This window comes from Triplophysa dalaica, chromosome 1, assembly GCF_015846415.1.
Source record: "Triplophysa dalaica isolate WHDGS20190420 chromosome 1, ASM1584641v1, whole genome shotgun sequence".
NCBI lineage: Eukaryota > Metazoa > Chordata > Actinopteri > Cypriniformes > Nemacheilidae > Triplophysa > Triplophysa dalaica.
In genome coordinates this window covers 34883496-34901236 of record NC_079542.1, presented here as the reverse complement: position 1 = coordinate 34901236, position 17741 = coordinate 34883496, and positions in this window count along the sequence as shown.

Genomic DNA, 17741 nt, shown 5'->3' with positions numbered 1-17741 from the left:
GGAAACGCAGCCCAGATAATTTATTTAAAATGTTTTATTAATTATTAGACTTCCATATCAATATCAGATAAAGGTTTTTTAGCTGTTTAAAGAGGCTGTGGGTCTGTCATGAAAATAAGACTTTGTATATTGTATATATATCAGCAGACTGATCAACTGTTCTTGAATATATATTTTCTAGAGAATTTAGCATTGAAAGGAAATGCTACACAGTCCAGCACATACGAAGTCTATGTAGCTCAATATGCCATAGATGGTGTGAGATATGAGAATCCCTACGCTTATACAGGGTATCAAACTCAACCATGGTGGAGGCTGGACCTCTTGGATATGTATAATATTACTACAGTGATCATCACTGGTTATACCAGTGGAGCAGAGATTCGTATTGGGAACTCACTGGAAAACAATGGAAACAACAATCCCATGTAAGTTATTAATGAAATACTTTTGATTGATTGATTGATTGAAACACCTCTATAGATATTCATTGATTTTTTCTCTCTAGATGTGCTGTGACGTCTGTTGTTAGTGGTGGTGGTACTGTCACTTACTCATGTAATGGGATGATAGGACGTTATTTGAATTTAGTCAAGTCTGGAAGTGCTTATCTTTGATTTATGAGGTGGAGGTCTATGGAACAGGTAATTTCTGACACATAATTCTATACCGTTAGATTCATACTCAAACTATTAAAATGTGTAAATCATTAAGAATGTTGATTTAAGTCAACAATCAAAAGTCATGTTTTGTGGTTGTTTAACTTTTGAAGTGGAACATTCTTTATTATAAGTTATAACACAGTCTCAAGGCAATTTGTGTCATTCTCACAGAATTTCAAATCTATTAATTTATGTTCATGGACACGAATTTCCCCTTTTTTCGTCTCACTAGACATAACTTATTTTATTGTTACTCAGCACGAATTTCAATCTATTTTGGTTATTTTAATACTCAGTATCTTTATATTTATAAATATATAACCTCTATATCAACGCAATGTGATGGTAATTCAGAACCTATTTGACAAGGTGGCTCCTTCATGTGAATTCCTACGATCTCATTCGTACGTTTTATTATGACCTCACTTCGCCCGTGATGTTAGGTTAAGGGACGGGGTTAGGGGGGAATGTTTTCGTTTAGCTAATATAGCCTTTGCTGCTGTGATTTTAGGGTTTAAGTGGGGTAAGGAGTAGCTTATAGCCTTCTTGTGAAATATGTAGGACTTCCTCTGGTATCTGATGATAAAGATATAAATGTATTAACACACGTGATATTTTTTATTGAAAGTTATGCTGGCTGGCACGAAAAAAATGGGGAATTCGTGTCCATGAACACAAATTAAAGGATTCAAAATTCTGTGACTATGTCACATACTGCCTTGAGATTGAGTTGTATGTATAGTTGATGTTCACATTAATTTTACAGTCCTGAAGTATCAGACTTTTGTTCCATGGTCTGTCTGAATACTCATTCTGATTGGCTGGAAGGTGTGCTTTAAAACCTTTACATGAACTGTAGTTCTTTTAAGATTGATCCCCATTTGAAACAAATGCACTTCTATAATGTAATTATATCACACAGACACACACACACATTGCGCTGTCAGTACCCACAGAAACAGCACTCAAACTTGAAGTTCTCAGTGTTGCTTCGTAAGTCTGGAGTAGGACAGCCGCTATTGACTTCTCCGCCAACACAGCCTCTGTCAGTTCGGTACGTTTGTGACTGTGTACCGGCTGGGGTCCTGCTCCATCCGTTTGCGTTTCCGCTCACTCTTAAAAGTGGCCCACCAGCAAAAAGCTTTATTGCTCCAGCAATGAATTTGAGGTTCATGTTTCTGACCTTCTGGACTCTTGCAGCTTCACTAGGGAGAGAGACCATCGTGCTTAAATCTGGATTTTTTATTTAGGAAGCTCTCAAGGGGACTTTGAGGGGTGCATATACAAAGCTTAAAGTCGTAATAATTGACAAACTGTAAAATATAAGACGTAAGTCGAGAGAGCCCTCTGCTATGAGCAATAAAAAGCTGTTGAAATTCATTCTAGATGGCAGCAGTGTACAAAGCTACATGTGTTAAGTTTCTTTATAGGCATGTGCCCTTTCCATGTGTCAGTATCAAATATATTCCTAATGTTCACATAATTTTATCTATGGCCTGTGTATTTTCAGTTGTCGAGACTTTCTTTGAGACAGCTCATTATGATTTGAAAATTTAAATTGACAGTGCACACCGGCGTGCATTGCGTCCAAGTGGTTGATGTCCTCAGGACAGCATATTTTGTTGTTTTAAGGACAATATTTTTATATTTCCGAAATCTGATTGGTTGATTTAAATGTTGTCCCAGGGTCAACATGATGTTGTCCCAGTGCCGGCCCGAGCCTTTTGGGGGCCCTAAGCAGAATTTGATTTGGGGGCCCCCTCCCAGCAGGCGGAGTCACCTGTGCTTGAAGATTATTGACACAAATGTCACGCTATAATGTTACATTATAAATGAATAAAAATACTCAATACGATACTTAAATAAAAGACTTTAGTCTTCAACTTCTAAATACAAACTGTCACAAAACAAGAAATAAATAATTTGCAAATGCACATTAAATGTGCAATCTTTTAAATACGTTTACATTTAGGCATTTGGCAGACGCTTTTAACCAAAGCAACTTACATTGCTTTATCCTATACATTTTACATAGTTGCAATCCCCTGGGATCAAACCCACAACCTTTCGTTGATAACGCAATGCTCTTACCACTGAGCTACAGGAAAGCTGTATGAAACCAAAATAGACAAACATTCATATGTATTGGTGCCAACCAACATGGTATTGATATATTTTAACATTCACTTCAACACACACAGCAATGCTAGCGGGCATCCCTTTAACTTAGAAGGCTAAGTTCCCCTTCGGCTGTTTTCTCCAACTTAAACTGATGTCTATTATCAATACGTGAAATATAGATAAATGTATATTAATAATACGTGACATTTCACTGTTGATGGCGGGGATTTAACGTTAGCTCTGGTGAGGGCTTATGTAAGATCACGAGTCATGGCTAGCAGCTACCTCAAGTGACGTGAGCACAATTTTCACTAATCATGCAAACATACCTTTATCTTGCTCTTTTTTCTCCTCCTCTGTCCTTTTCTTCTTTCTCTTTTCGGCACCAGAGGATACATCCTTTTTTGTGACATGGCTTGTTATTTAATAATTACAGTGACATGCACTTGCGCGCCGGCGCGAATTGTCAATGCACGCGAAATTTGTCTAAGCGCAATTGCGAATGACTCAACCGCTGGCACTCACAGCAGCAGTTGTCGGCAAATCAGAATTTTCTTATCTTGAATTATTCATTTAATTTATTCATTCATATTCATTAATTTATTTATTCATTCATTCATTTATATAACTTGTTTTAAGTTATTTAATTGTAAAAAAAAACGATTGGGGGGCCCCCTGGCCACCAAGCAGCCGCTTAGTTCGCTTATGACTCGGGCCGGCCCTGTGTTGTCCTAATGATATCGACCACTTGGGAAAAACAGGAGAGCCGTGACGCAACAAGAAACAATAGAATGCATTAGAACCCAAAATAATTTTACACTTTGTCTACACTGGATGCAGCATGGCGCAACACGCCAATCCCATTAAAACCAACCCATGTGTTGTGTCATGTCACGCCGGTCGCCTCTGAATGTAGACACAGTGTTTTTTAACACAATAAACAATTTTTATTGTTTAAGTTCAAGTTCAAATTCATTTATTTGTATAGCACTTTAACAACAGCCACCAGGCTGACCAAAGTGCTATACAGGAGAAAAGATTTATACTACATATACAGAAACAGACCATACATAAATTTAATATAATCCTCTTAAAAATGGCTATATCATTGTAGTCAACAATTTAATACAACCCGTATAAAAATTTAAATGGCCAAATCACAGTAGTCAATACACAAACGAAAATAAATATGTTTTTGGCAGAGACTTAAAAACAGAAAGAGAAGGGGCTGTTATAATTTCTACAAATGCAAATGCGCGTTCACCTCTTCGCTTACGCCTAACGTGAGGGAGTATCAACAATGCCTGTTCACAGGATCGTAGGCTTCTGGATGGGGTGTAGAGATGAAGTTCAGAGAGGTAGACAGGGGCTATGTTGTGTAGGGATTTATATACAAAGAGGAGAATTCTCTTTGTAAGTCTATTCTCTGACAAACCGGCAACCAGTGTAGGGATTTAAGAACTGGAGTGATGTGTTCATGTTTACGACACTTTAAAAGAGGTCAGGACGCAGCATTTTTAACAAGCTGAAGATGCGCAATTTGACACTTAGATATACCACAATATAAAGAATTGCAGTAATCTAGACGAGACGTAACAAAAGCGTGGACAGCCATTTCTAGAGTTTTAGGTGTGAGAAAAGATTTGATTTTGGACAATAAGCGGAGCTGATAAAAAACTGGATCCAATAACAGAAGAGATATGTTTATCAAATGTTAAATGCTGGTCAAAAAGAACTTCAAGGTAACATACCCGTGAGGATCTAAAAACAGATACGCTTTCTAAATCAGGGCTTATACACTTAGAGTTCTCACTGGGACCGAAAACAATTACCTCGGTCTTATCTTAAATTAAGAAGAGGAAATTGTGGGCCAGCCATGATTTAACCTTGTCTAAACATTTCGAAGGAGAAGTAATCGCAGTGGAATTGTTTCTTTTAATTGGTAGATAGATTTGAATATCATCTGTGTAAAAATGAAATGACATGCCATGATTACGTAGAATAGAGCCCAGAGGTAGCATGTAAAGAGAAAATAGAGAGGGAGCTAAAATCGCGCCTTGTGGAATGCCACGGTTCAGGGGTGCAGGAGAAGAGGTAAAGTTTCCCAACTTCACTACAAACTTTCTATCAGACAGGTATGACTGAAACCATCTCAGAACGTTAGCTTTCAGACCTACCCAAGAATCCAATCTTGATATTAGTGAGGAGTGGTCTACGGTATCGAAGGTAGATGATAAATCTAAAAGAATAGGAACCACAGAGTCTGTGGTTTTTATGGAACATTAAATTACACTAAAATAAACTAGTTAAACCAGTTAGAAATTAGAAGACTAATTGTAATGTAGATTAAGTCAACTAAAATGTTTGTAATATTTTGTCAACTAAAACTAGACTAACACCGTGTCTACATTCAGACGCGACCGGCGTGACATGACACAACACATGGGTTGGTTTTAATAGGATTGGCGTGTTGCGCCATGCTGCATCCAGTGTAGACAAAATGTAAAATTATTTTGGGTTCTAATGCATTCTATTGTTTCTTGTTGCGTCACGGCTCTCCTGTTTTTGCCAAGTGGTCGATATCCCTAGGACAACATCATGTTGACCCTGGGACAACATTTAAATCCACCAATCATTTTCAGCAAAATGTTTACAGTTCATTTTAAATTTAATCTTACAACCAGGATAAGTTGCTTCTAGACTTAACTGTTGGTATGGTGTTCTTGGGGTGGTGGGCAGTGCCATTTCTTCTCCAAACATGGTGTGTAGAATGACTGCCAAAAGTTCAATTTTGCTTTCATCTGACCATACTATAGACTCCCAATAAACCACAGGCTTCTCCAAATGCTCTTTCGCAAACTTTAACCGAGCCTCAACATGCTTTTTGTTCAGCAATGGAGTCTTGCGTGGTGAGCGTGAATGGATGCCATGGCGGTTCAGTGCATTGCTTATAGTTTTCTTTGAAACAACAGTACCTGCTGATGCAAGGTCTTCCTGAAGTTCTGCCCAAGTGGTTCTTGGCTCTTGGAGAACTCTCCTGATTATTCTTTGGACTCCTCGGACAGGGATCTTACGTGGAGCACCTGATCGTGGCTAGTTTATGGTGAACTGATGCTCTATCCATTTCCTGATAATGGCCCCCACAGTGCTCACAGGAACATTCAGCATTCTGGAAATGCGCCTATAACCATTCCCATCAAAATGCTTTTCAACAATAAGATTACACAGATCTACAGAGAGTTCTTTGTTTTTACCCATCATAAAAGTCTTTCCTGTGTGCTTCCTATGTAATGAGAAGCCTTTATAGGCCATCAATTAGGACTAAAGCAGCTGATATCAATTAGTACTGATAGGGGGCAGGGTTTCTCTCTCAATACTCACTTATTGATTTCAGGTGTTCTCCTGCCTTCCTATGCCATTTTGCACCTTGATACCTTCATGTGTTCAATACTTATTCCCTGTGTCATTTCATACATATATACAGTATCTCACAGAAGTAAGTACATCCCTCACATTTTTGTTACTATTTTATTATATCTTTTCATGTGACAAACACTTAAGAAATTACACTTTGCTAGAATGTAAAGCGGTGAGTGAACAGCTTGTATAACCGTGTTAATTTGTTTTCCCCTGAAATAACTTGACACACAACCATTAATGTATAAACCGTTGGCATCAAAAGTGAGTACACCCCAAGTGAAAATCTCCGAACTAGGCCCAAAGTGTCAATATTTTGTGAGGCCACCATTATTTTACAGAACTACCTTAACCTTGTTGGGCATGGAGTTCACCAGAGCTTCACAGGTTTCCACTGGAGTCCACTTCCACTCATAAATGACATCATCACGGGCTGGTGGATGTTAGAGACTTTGTACTCCTCCATTTTCTGTTTGAGGATACCTCACAGATGCTCAATATGGTTTAGTTCTGGTGACATGCTCACACAGTCCATCCTTTACCCTCAGCTTCTTTCTGGAGTCGTTATCAACACCAAACACCAAATTTGACACCGGGGAGGGAAAATGGCTATTGGGCCCACTTTGGACATTTTCTCTTAGGGGACATAAATGGCTGTATGTTAAGTTATTTTGAGCGGACATTTTAAGTTTATACTGTTATAAAAGCTGTACACTCACTACTTTACATTGTAGCAAAGTGACATTTCTTCAGTGTTCAATAAAATATTTACAAAAATGTGAAGGGTGTACTCGGTTTTGTGAGATACTGTAAATATATATAAATAGACCGGACTGTTAACTTACGGACTGAGTTTGGCTAGTGTCAAATAATATAACTATTTATATTTTATTAAATTTATGTAAATGTAATCAACATATTCTTTTATTATACAATAATATTAGTATAGTTCAATGGGTCCTGTAGTTTTGTGGCATTTAAAGAAACTACATGCACATCGACATCTAGCCGTTGAGCTTGGTATCGCAGTCTAAATTCAAAATATTGGGGAGACAAGTTTATCCAAGTAACCTTTTTTCTCGGTTTATTTTGCTTGTTATTAGAAATAATCTACAGGATTCTATTGTTTGTGAATGTGTACTGGAAGTTCAGGGCAGTCCACGAATGGGCGCATGCGCAGTAACGTTTCATTATGTTGTCACTTTGAAACCATCTATATATATACTGTATATATGTAAATATGAATGTATACATTTTATTTTTTCCCTAGAAAATGTTGCATTAAAAGGAACGGCTACACAGTCATCCCGTGGTGGAGGTTGGATCTGTTGGGTGTTTATAACATCAGTACAGTGATCATCACTGCTAGACCAGACTGCTGTTTGGATCAAACCACTGGAGCAGAGATTCGTATTGGAGACTCACTGGAAAACAATGGAAATAACAATCCCATGTAAAGTTATTCATGCAATCACTAGAACACTTTTCATTGATTGATTGAAACACCTCTATAGAGATTCAGTGATTTTCTCTCTCTAGATGTGCTGTCACTTCTGGTCTTCAACGTGGTTACACAATCACTTACTCGTGTGGTGTAATGGAGGGACGTTATGTGAATGTGATCAGGTCTGGAAGTACAAGTTATCTCACTCTATGTGAAGTGGAGGTCTATGGAACAGGTAAATTCTGACATAACATTCTATACTGTTATGAATCTCAATGGGAACCCAATTGCAAGGCAGGACAACAGGAGGTGAAGGGGTAAACAGATCTATTTATTACAAATAACAAGACAAAACATGCAAAACAAAACCCACAATGGGGAAAACAAGACAGGAGAAACTATAAACTTTAACAAGGACACTAACTTACTAAACTACAAAACAAACACTGGGAACAAACACTAAACTAAGACTTACTAGACACAGGGTTGATAAACAGCATACAAGGAACAATGACTAACAGGAACCAGGCAAGACCTCAACAGGAACAAGGTAAACATCTACAGCATACAGACACGTCTAAAACATGCAAGGTACACTTACAATGAACGCGCACAGGACAATGAAACATGATGATTCTTATAGGGAAGATAACAAGAGGGAACAGGTGCAAGGGATTACAATCAAGGAAGGCTAATCAACACAAACTAGGGAACAGAAGGGTAGGAACGATGACGAGACAAGAGAGAGATGAAATCGTCTCTCTCCCACATGAAACAGAGGATTCTGTATGATTCCACCTCTAAACCAAGAAATACCTGACAATGAGAGGTGGAACCATGACACTATACTGTTACACAGCACTGGAGATGAGTTTCATTTAACAAAAACTTTTTTTGGACATGTTATAAAGTACAGATAATTAAAATATGTTGATGAATAATGTTAATCAAAAAATGTCCATTTGTTTAATCTTTGAAGAGGCTGTGGGTCTGTCATTTACATAAGACTATAAAATATTTGAATGGTTTGTATATTGTATATATATCAACAGACTGATCAACTGTTCTTGAATATATATTTTCTAGAGAATTTAGCATTGAAAGGAAATGCTACACAGTCCAGCACATACGAAGTCTATGTAGCTCAATATGCCATAGATGGTGTGAGATATGAGAATCCCTACGCTTATACAGGGTATCAAACTCAACCATGGTGGAGGCTGGACCTCTTGGATATGTATAATATTACTACAGTGATCATCGCTGGTTATACCAGTGGAGCAGAGATTCGTATTGGGAACTCACTGGAAAACAATGGAAACAACAATCCCATGTAAGCTAATAAGAAAATATGTTTGATTGATTGATCTAAACACCCCTATAGAGATTCAGTGATTTTTTTCTCTCTCTAGATGTGCTGTGACTCCTGTTGTTGGAGGTGGTGCTACTGTCACTTACTCATGTAATGGGATGATAGGACGTTATTTGAATCTAGTCAAGTCTGCTTATCTTGCGATTTGTGAGGTTGAGGTCTATGGAACAGGTAATTTCTGACACATAATTCTATACCTTTAGATTCATACACAAATTATTTAAATGTGTTAATCATACATGTGTGTGTGTGTGTGTTGTGTTTGTGCACTTCTGAGGTGGAATTTTTTGTTTATAATAAGTTCCAACACAAGCTCAAAGCATTCTTTCGGAATTTACAACATATTCATTTATGTTCATGGACACGAATTTCCCCTTTTTTCGTCTCACTAGACATAACTTATTTTATTGTTACTCAGCACGAATTTCAATCTATTTTGGTTATTTTAATGCGCAGTATCTTTTATATGTATAAATTTATAGCCTATATATCAACGCAATGTGATGGTAATTCAGACTTATTTGACAAGGTGGTTCCTTCAAGTGAATTCCTAAGATATCATTCGTACGTTTTATTATATTTATTATGTTATGTTAATATGTATGTCGAAAGTCGTGCTGACCAGCACAGAATTTTTTTTTATTTGTGTCGGTGAACACAAATTATTAGATTTGAAATGTAATGACCGTGAAAAACTGACTTGAGAATGGGCTGTAAATTCTCATAAATATTAGTACAGTCATGAAGAATCGGTCTTTTGTTCCATGGTCTGTCTGAATACTCATTTTGATTGGCTGGAAGGTGTGCGTTAAAACCTTTCATGCACTTTAGTTCAAATAAGTTTGATCAGAATTTGAAACATGTGTGCTTCCTTTAATGTAATTATATCACACAGACACACACAGATCAAAATGATGCTGTCAGTGCCCACAGAAACAGCACTCAAACTTAGTTGTTCTTAGTGTTACTAAAAGCAGCCCTGGACGGATGGGACTTGGCCTCCACATCATGCATCCTTTAATGCACGGCTTTCTGTGGATTATCCCTATTTTTTTACTAAAATTAAAAACAGGATTAATAGGAAAGTAGCATGGCCGTATAACCATTGATTGTGGACAGGGACAGGAACCACCCACTTTTTAAGACCAATGATATTGGACCCACTTACTTTTTTAGCTTATTTTGTTTAGTGCAGAGTGTTGGCAATCAAATCCATTCCACTTGGGGAATGCTCAATAAATTAAACTCCATTTCGTGTTATTTTAATGAAAGTAAATGCCTGTACGGTCTGATAATAAATAAGAGTTAGTTCAGCAAAAGAGTTGAACATAAGAGTTGAAAAGATTCTCACAGATGTGTTTATATACCTGCAGACTGACTGATCAACTGTCTTTGATTATATATTTTATAGATAATTTAGCATTTAGAGGAACAGTTACACAGTCATCCACTCATCTCACCTGGGCACCTCAACATGCCATAGATGGTGTCAAACTTGGCACAGATATTGCCTCTTATTGCTCTATCACAGCCAATGAAAGTAACCCATGGTGGAGGATGGATCTCTATGACATTTTTGAGATAAACACAGTGGTCATCAGACCTAGATCAGACTTCTTGGCTTATACCAGTGGAGCAGAGATTCGTATTGGAAACTCACTGGAAAACAATGGAAACAACAATCCCATGTAAAGTTATTCATGAAATCACTTGAACACTTTTCATTGATTGATTGAAACGCCTCTATAGAGATTCAGTGATTTTCTCTCTCTCTCTCTCTCTAGATGTGCTGTGACCTCTGATCCCAATAACTGGATATACTGTCAGTTTCTCATGTGGTGAAATAGAGGGACGTTATGTGAATGTGATCATGTCTGGACGTACATCTGTTCTCGCTCTGTGTGAGGTGGAGGTCTATGGAAAACGTAAATGCTACAACATTTTACTGTTTTGTAGAACTGAAAAATTGAGTGGCAATAGTATATTGCATTTCTATAATAGTAGTAGTAAAAGTGGCAATAGTAATGCATTTCCAAAATAGTAGTACTAGCAATTGTAAAAAGAAGAAATGTCCACTGCTTGATTATTGTGATATTGTGTATATGAAAGTTTATTAGTAGTTACTTCATGGTTATTTATGTAGAATCTGATAGATAACTAATAGTAGTTCTTAAGGAAGAATGAGTGAATTCGAAAGCTATTGATTAGTTAACTGTTACTTAACAAAATTATAAATTGCTACTCCATACTTATTATCAGTTAATAGAGCAGTATTCAATATTATCAATTTTAACGAGGAATTAGCTATTAATTCTGCAGTAATTCCTTCATAGCTACACACATTAAGTAAGAAAAGTTACCCTCCTAAAGTGTTAACCACTACACAAATACATGAACGCCCTTATTACTGTTCATTAAACAGGTTTCAAAGTATCAACAAAAAAACGTGATTGTCTAAACTATGTATTTTTTTAACAATGATTTTGTCTGCAATAAGCGTTTCTTTCACCTACTTGTCTGACGGGCGTAATATATAGTTTTGAGTCTTTTTTTGCAGATCCATGTGAATGAGGATCATTTTGACAATCGTCATCTTAAGCAACAATTTGAAATGTGTTCATATAAACACTGCATATGTAATTGAATTTGTCTTTTCTGTTTTAGCCCGGACGATAAAAAGAGCATTTTTGATGCTGAAGTTTTCCTCTAGTGGTGATGTATTAGCTGAGAGCGACAAAATCCTCCATCAGGTGAGAAAAAGAGTCTTAAAATACAAAAGTAAATGTGATGATTTAAGAGAGAAGTGATATATGAGAGTGTTTGATGTGTGTAAATATATGAGATGAGTGATGATGAGAGAATGAGAAATGACAGTATGTTTCATGTGTGGATTGAAATATTTGATGGATTTTAGCTCCAGTCTGCTCTGGGATTGAACATCTCTGATTTTAAACTGTCCTGGACACAACTACCCAAGAAAGAAGAAGAACAGGAGGAGGACGGAGGCGAGTACACACACTTTACAACTCGACTGATCAAAAGTCCTTCATGTGGAAGTACAAAAACAAATGTAAAATGACCATAGCTAAAATTATTATGAGTCAAAATAATCAATGTAACAATTTAATATGATACACAAGTGTAGGTGACAGTTTAGATGCTGGTGTGTGTATTTCATTCAGACTTTTATTTTTGATCGCAACCATATATCAAGAATACTTCATTGAACTATATGCTGGGAAGGACAGAACTTGCATTTGGGAAATGCATCACCGTTCTTCACAATAAAATGCAATGATAAAATCAAATATAGTGTTTCACCTAATTCACCTTTGTTTTATTTACAGGTTCTTGTGTTAAACATCTTTAACTGGATACACAAACTGAATCTTTAATGCAAATGTTGATTTTATTTAATTTACTCATTTCTATTACTGTTCTTCTCTATTATTGATCTGGTGGGAATGACATGGTGTTCACATCACTGCTGAATATCTTGAATCTTATTATAGTCCTTATCACTATAAAGCCCCAAAATTAAAATATTTGATATGAACTTTTCCTAAATACATGTAGAAATATGACTGACATATTGCTTAAAATTAAATATGAATTTGAATTTGAAAGTATTTGAAAATATTTGATCTGAAAACAATACAGAGCATATTTCTGTTATTTTCTACTGTTTTTAATTTTTGCAAATAAATGCAAATAGAAATGATTTAAGTTTGAGAGAAATATTAATAGGAGTTCACAGAATTAAAACAAAAATGATAATTTTACCCTTAACACAAACTTATAAATAGTCAATTTAATAATCAGAAAAACGGTCTCTGAAATGGTCTCTTAATTTTTCGATGGGTGTATTTGTGAGTTTGTTATTGTAATAACCTGAAATCAAGTGTGATAAAACAACAGTAGTTTGCCAATGTATTTATCATGCTGTATGTATCATTAAGTTTACTTCATAGCATTCCATTTTATTCTCTTTTAAAACTCTGATAAGAGATTTTCATTTCCTCATAATCGTATTTACATTGCTCATATGTGTAATTTGCTTTAAAATCGTTTTAGCAACATAATAAACGCTAACAGTCATGGTAAAAACATTCATTAATTCACTCATTCAGGTTTATTTGTATAGTGCTTTCCACAGTTTACACTTTTGCAAAGCAGCTTTTCACAAGAGCACAAATAAATCATCTATAAATTATTGCAAGGGCCGCTGTCATCTTTCCGCATGTGTTGGGCCCAGTGTTGAGTAAGTTACTCTGAAAAAGTAATTAATTACTAGTTACTCATTACATATTCAAAAGTGTAATTAGATTACTGTCCAAATTACTCTGTCCAAAAAGTATTTAGTTACTCATTACCAATTACTTTCTATATCCTACATCAACCTTGATTAGTTAAGTGATTCAAGAATAGACATGAAACGGCTTATTTAATTCATTCAAATAAATAATATTATTAACTGACCAAAGTATTACAAATGTGAGAATTATACATTAAAGCTCAGATTTTAAAGTAAGACTTTGAATTGTGATGTCAATTACACTATTGCACAGCATATATTTCACAAAGTATTTAGTTTAAGTACATCAAAAGTAACTATTTAAGTTACAGAAAACATATGAGTAATCCCTTACTTTACTTTTTCAAGGGAAAATTAATTAAATTACAGTAACTAATTACTTAGTAACTAGTTACACCCAACACTGGTTGGGTCATCTGAAGCCTTGGTGATAGGCAGGATCTGGACTGGAGCTTGCATATCACTAGTTACCAGAGATGAAAACAAACAAAAATAATTGGCGTATCAGTTGTTCATGGGAGGAAATATCTCCATCTTTGTCGTAAAAAGAGACGCTCGCTCGCTCCGCAGTGGTGACACGCAACGTCCCATCACTGCTCCTCCTCGCCATCTTCTGGAAGAAAAACGCATGTCAGGTGCTTTAATTGAACTTTCATTCATGACGGGAGCAATTCACAAGAACTGCAGAACAAATTAGGAGTTTATTAACTTGTTTTTAAAAATGAACTTTTCAAATAAAGAACAACACATTTGTTAAGAAAACAGCAGGGATTATTTATACAAACTAAACGTAATTACTAACATTAAGACATTTAAATAGTTTTGTGTATTTCATAGAAAACCTATAATGTTCTGTAAAATTGACAGGGTATTATCCATGTATAGATATTGCTTTTATGTATAAAAGGAGAGACAAAAAATTATAAATGAATAATGTACTGAATCTGTCCTGAGTGTTTTATTATTTAAAAAAAACGGAGGACAATCATGAATACGGTCGTGATATTATTTGGGGACCAATTTGGTCACAGTTTAGGCCCTATACAAAACATAAGGCCTATGTAAAATATTTTGGAGACTTCTTACACAAGTAATTTATATAAAACTTCTTAATTATTTGACAACCATCTTAATCTTTATGATAATCATCGCAGCCTCCTGTCGTGCCGGTGGTAAAGCAGAAATTGGAGAAATATAGGCAACTAAGGATTATGGGAAGAAGTAAAAATAATGCCCAAAAATTTAAAAATAAGAAAACATTTAGCAAATAAATTAATAGTAATTTGCTGTTAAAGTCAAATGAACATCATACAATTGTTGAAATATAAAAATAAACAAATGAAACTAATTGAAAGTAACCGAGATAAAAAACTTACATGTAAGCGCAAAGGCGCCACATAGTAGACATAAAAACATACCCAGAAGTCTCAGTAACTGCAGATACAGTGAAGTCACCTGAGATTAGAATTTTCAGAAATGTTTTCTTGTCACTTTATCAAGCAGCTTCTTGAGGTCTCACCCTGTGATGATTTTAAACAATATTAAAGGAGTTCACATCTATTCTGAGCTCTCATTGGCTGTTCTTTCTTCATCATTCAGTCAAAGTCATTGGTTTCAAAAACAGGTAAATATTATAAATGTCAGTTTTGTCATGAAAAACTAACATCTAAACACACTTTCAGATCAAAAGCTTATTTAAATAATAAGAAAAATTTCACTCATGTGTCCCAAAACTATTGAGTGGTCGTGTAATTAATGTGACTGTATCTAAGAAAAGATGGATGTTATGTGTCTGGATTACAAGAACAGTTCATATCATTGTTCACTAGAGGGCATTGAGACTGAAGTGAGGGACTATAGAACAACCTTCAAGATAACAGCAGAGTAAAGACACAAATATTAAACAAGTTTTGATTTCTGTTTGTGTTTGTTGAATCACTCCTCTGATATCACACACACATCTGGGAGACGTCTGCATTTTCATCTTCGACTTGAACATATTTGGGGATAGTTTGCTCGTCTGCAAACATCTATTAGACGTTTATTGTCAGATGTCATAAAGATATCTAGAATATGTTTTTAAGATTTTTATAACTTCAAATGTATGTAATTCTGACTTTTCTAAGACATTTATCAGATGTCTTTGCAGATCAGATGTTTTCCATAACTTTGGCTGACATCATAAAGACATACATGTACTGGTGCATGTCTTACAGTTGTGTTCAAAAGTATTCAACCCCCAATGCTGTAAATGGTTTTAGGGAATTTAGTGTACATTTGTAATTGTATTCAGAATGAAATCCTACAAGGACTTCTTAAAGAACCATATGCAACTAAAATGACAATTAGTTTTGTAATACAGTAGTAAATGTTTCTTTTGTGAATTCTTCATTGACATAATTATTCAACCCCTTAAAGACTACCACTCTGAAGAACAAAGGGTTCAATGAAGTGTTTTCAATCAGGTATTGAAAACACCTGTGGATATCAGGGAGCAGCAATAAAGCCTAATAAGCACCAATTAGGCAGCTTTAAAATGACTGTGATACTCAGCTCCTTCTAGACATTTACTGGTGTGGTTACAAACATGGTGAGGTCAAGAGAATGGTCCAGGAAGACAAGAGAACAGGTGATTACTCTTCACAGGAAGGGCAATGGCTATAAGAAGATTGCAAAGATGTTAAACATACCAAGAGACACCATATGAAGCATCATTCGCAAATTCAAGGCAAAGGGCACTGTTGACGCTACCTGGTCGTGGCAGAAAGAAGATGCTGACTTCGACTGCTGTGCGCTACCTGAAGCGTAGAGTGGAGAAAAGTCCCCGTGTGACTGCTGAGGAACTGAGAAAAGATTTGTCAGATGTGGGTACTGAAGTTTCTGCTCAGACAATACAGCGCACCCTGCGTAATGAAGGCCTCCATGCCAGAACTCCCAGGCGCACCCCCTTGCTGTCCCGAAAGAATAAGAAGAGTCGACTGCAGTATGCCAAAAGTCATGTGGACAAACCACAGAAGTTTTGGGAAAGTGTTCTGTGGACTGATGAAACAAAATTAGAACTGTTTGGGCCCATGGATCAACGCTATGTTTGGAGGAGGAAGAACAAGGCCTATGAAGAAAAGAACACCTTGCCTACTGTGAAGCATGGCGGGGGGTCAATCATGCTTTGGGGCTGTTTTGCTTCTGCAGGTACTGGGAAGCTTCAGCGTGTGCAAGGTACCATGAATTCTCTTCAGTACCAGGAGATATTGGATGACAATGTGATGCAGTCCGTCACAAACCTGAGGCTTGGAAGACGTTGGACCTTTCAACAGGACAATGATCCCAAGCATACCTCCAAGTCCACTAGAGCATGGTTGCAGATTAAAGGCTGGAACATTTTGAAGTGGCCATCGCAGTCACCAGACTTCAATCCGATTGAGAACCTCTGGTGGGACTTAAAGAAAGCAGTTGCAGTGCGCAAGCCTAAGAATGTGACTGAACTGGAGGTTTTTGCCCATGATGAATGGGCGAAGATACCCGTAGATCGCTGCAAGACACTTGTGTCAAGCTATGCTTCACGTTTAAAAGCTGTTATAACTGTAAAAGGATGTTGTACTAAGTACTAAGATTGAATGTCACTTGGGGGTTGAATAAAACTGATAATGATGTGAGCTCAGAAAAGACATTTGTGGTTATTTCATTATAAATGTTATGTTATATTTGTCTGACCTACACGTGCCTCTTTGATTTAATTGTAAGCAGGATTACTGAATGATCATAATCAATGTCAAACCGACCAAAACAATCAATTTCAGTGGGGGTTGAATAATTTTGAACACAACTGTATGCCAAACTACAGTATCAGTTTTCTTATACCGTGTTTCAGAAGTGATTGGCTAATGTTAGATGTTTAAAGATTATTGTACCATATGTTTTATCCATGTACATATTTTAGTTCAGACAGAATGTTTCTTGTACACATGCTTTACCATTACTGTTCTGTAAATAAATATGAATAATAATCCAAAGTTTTGGTCATTATGAATATGAACCTCACAATTAGAGGACAGAGAAGCTCATCGATCCAATTTCTTAGCAAATCAGGCATTTAGTTTCTTTATGTACAAACCCGATTCCAAAAAAGTTGGGACTGTACAAATTGTGAATAAAAACAGAATGCAATGATGTGGAAGTTTCAAATTTCAATATTTTATTCAGAATACAACATAGATGACATATCAAATGTTTAAACTGAAAAAATGTATCATTTTAAGGGAAAATAAAATTAATTTTAAATTTCATGGCATCAACACATCTCAAAAAAGTTGGGACCAGGCCATGTTTACCACTGTGTGGCATCTCCTCTTCTTTTTATAACAGTCTGCATACGTCTGGGGACCGAGGAGACAAGTTGCTCAAGTTTAGGAA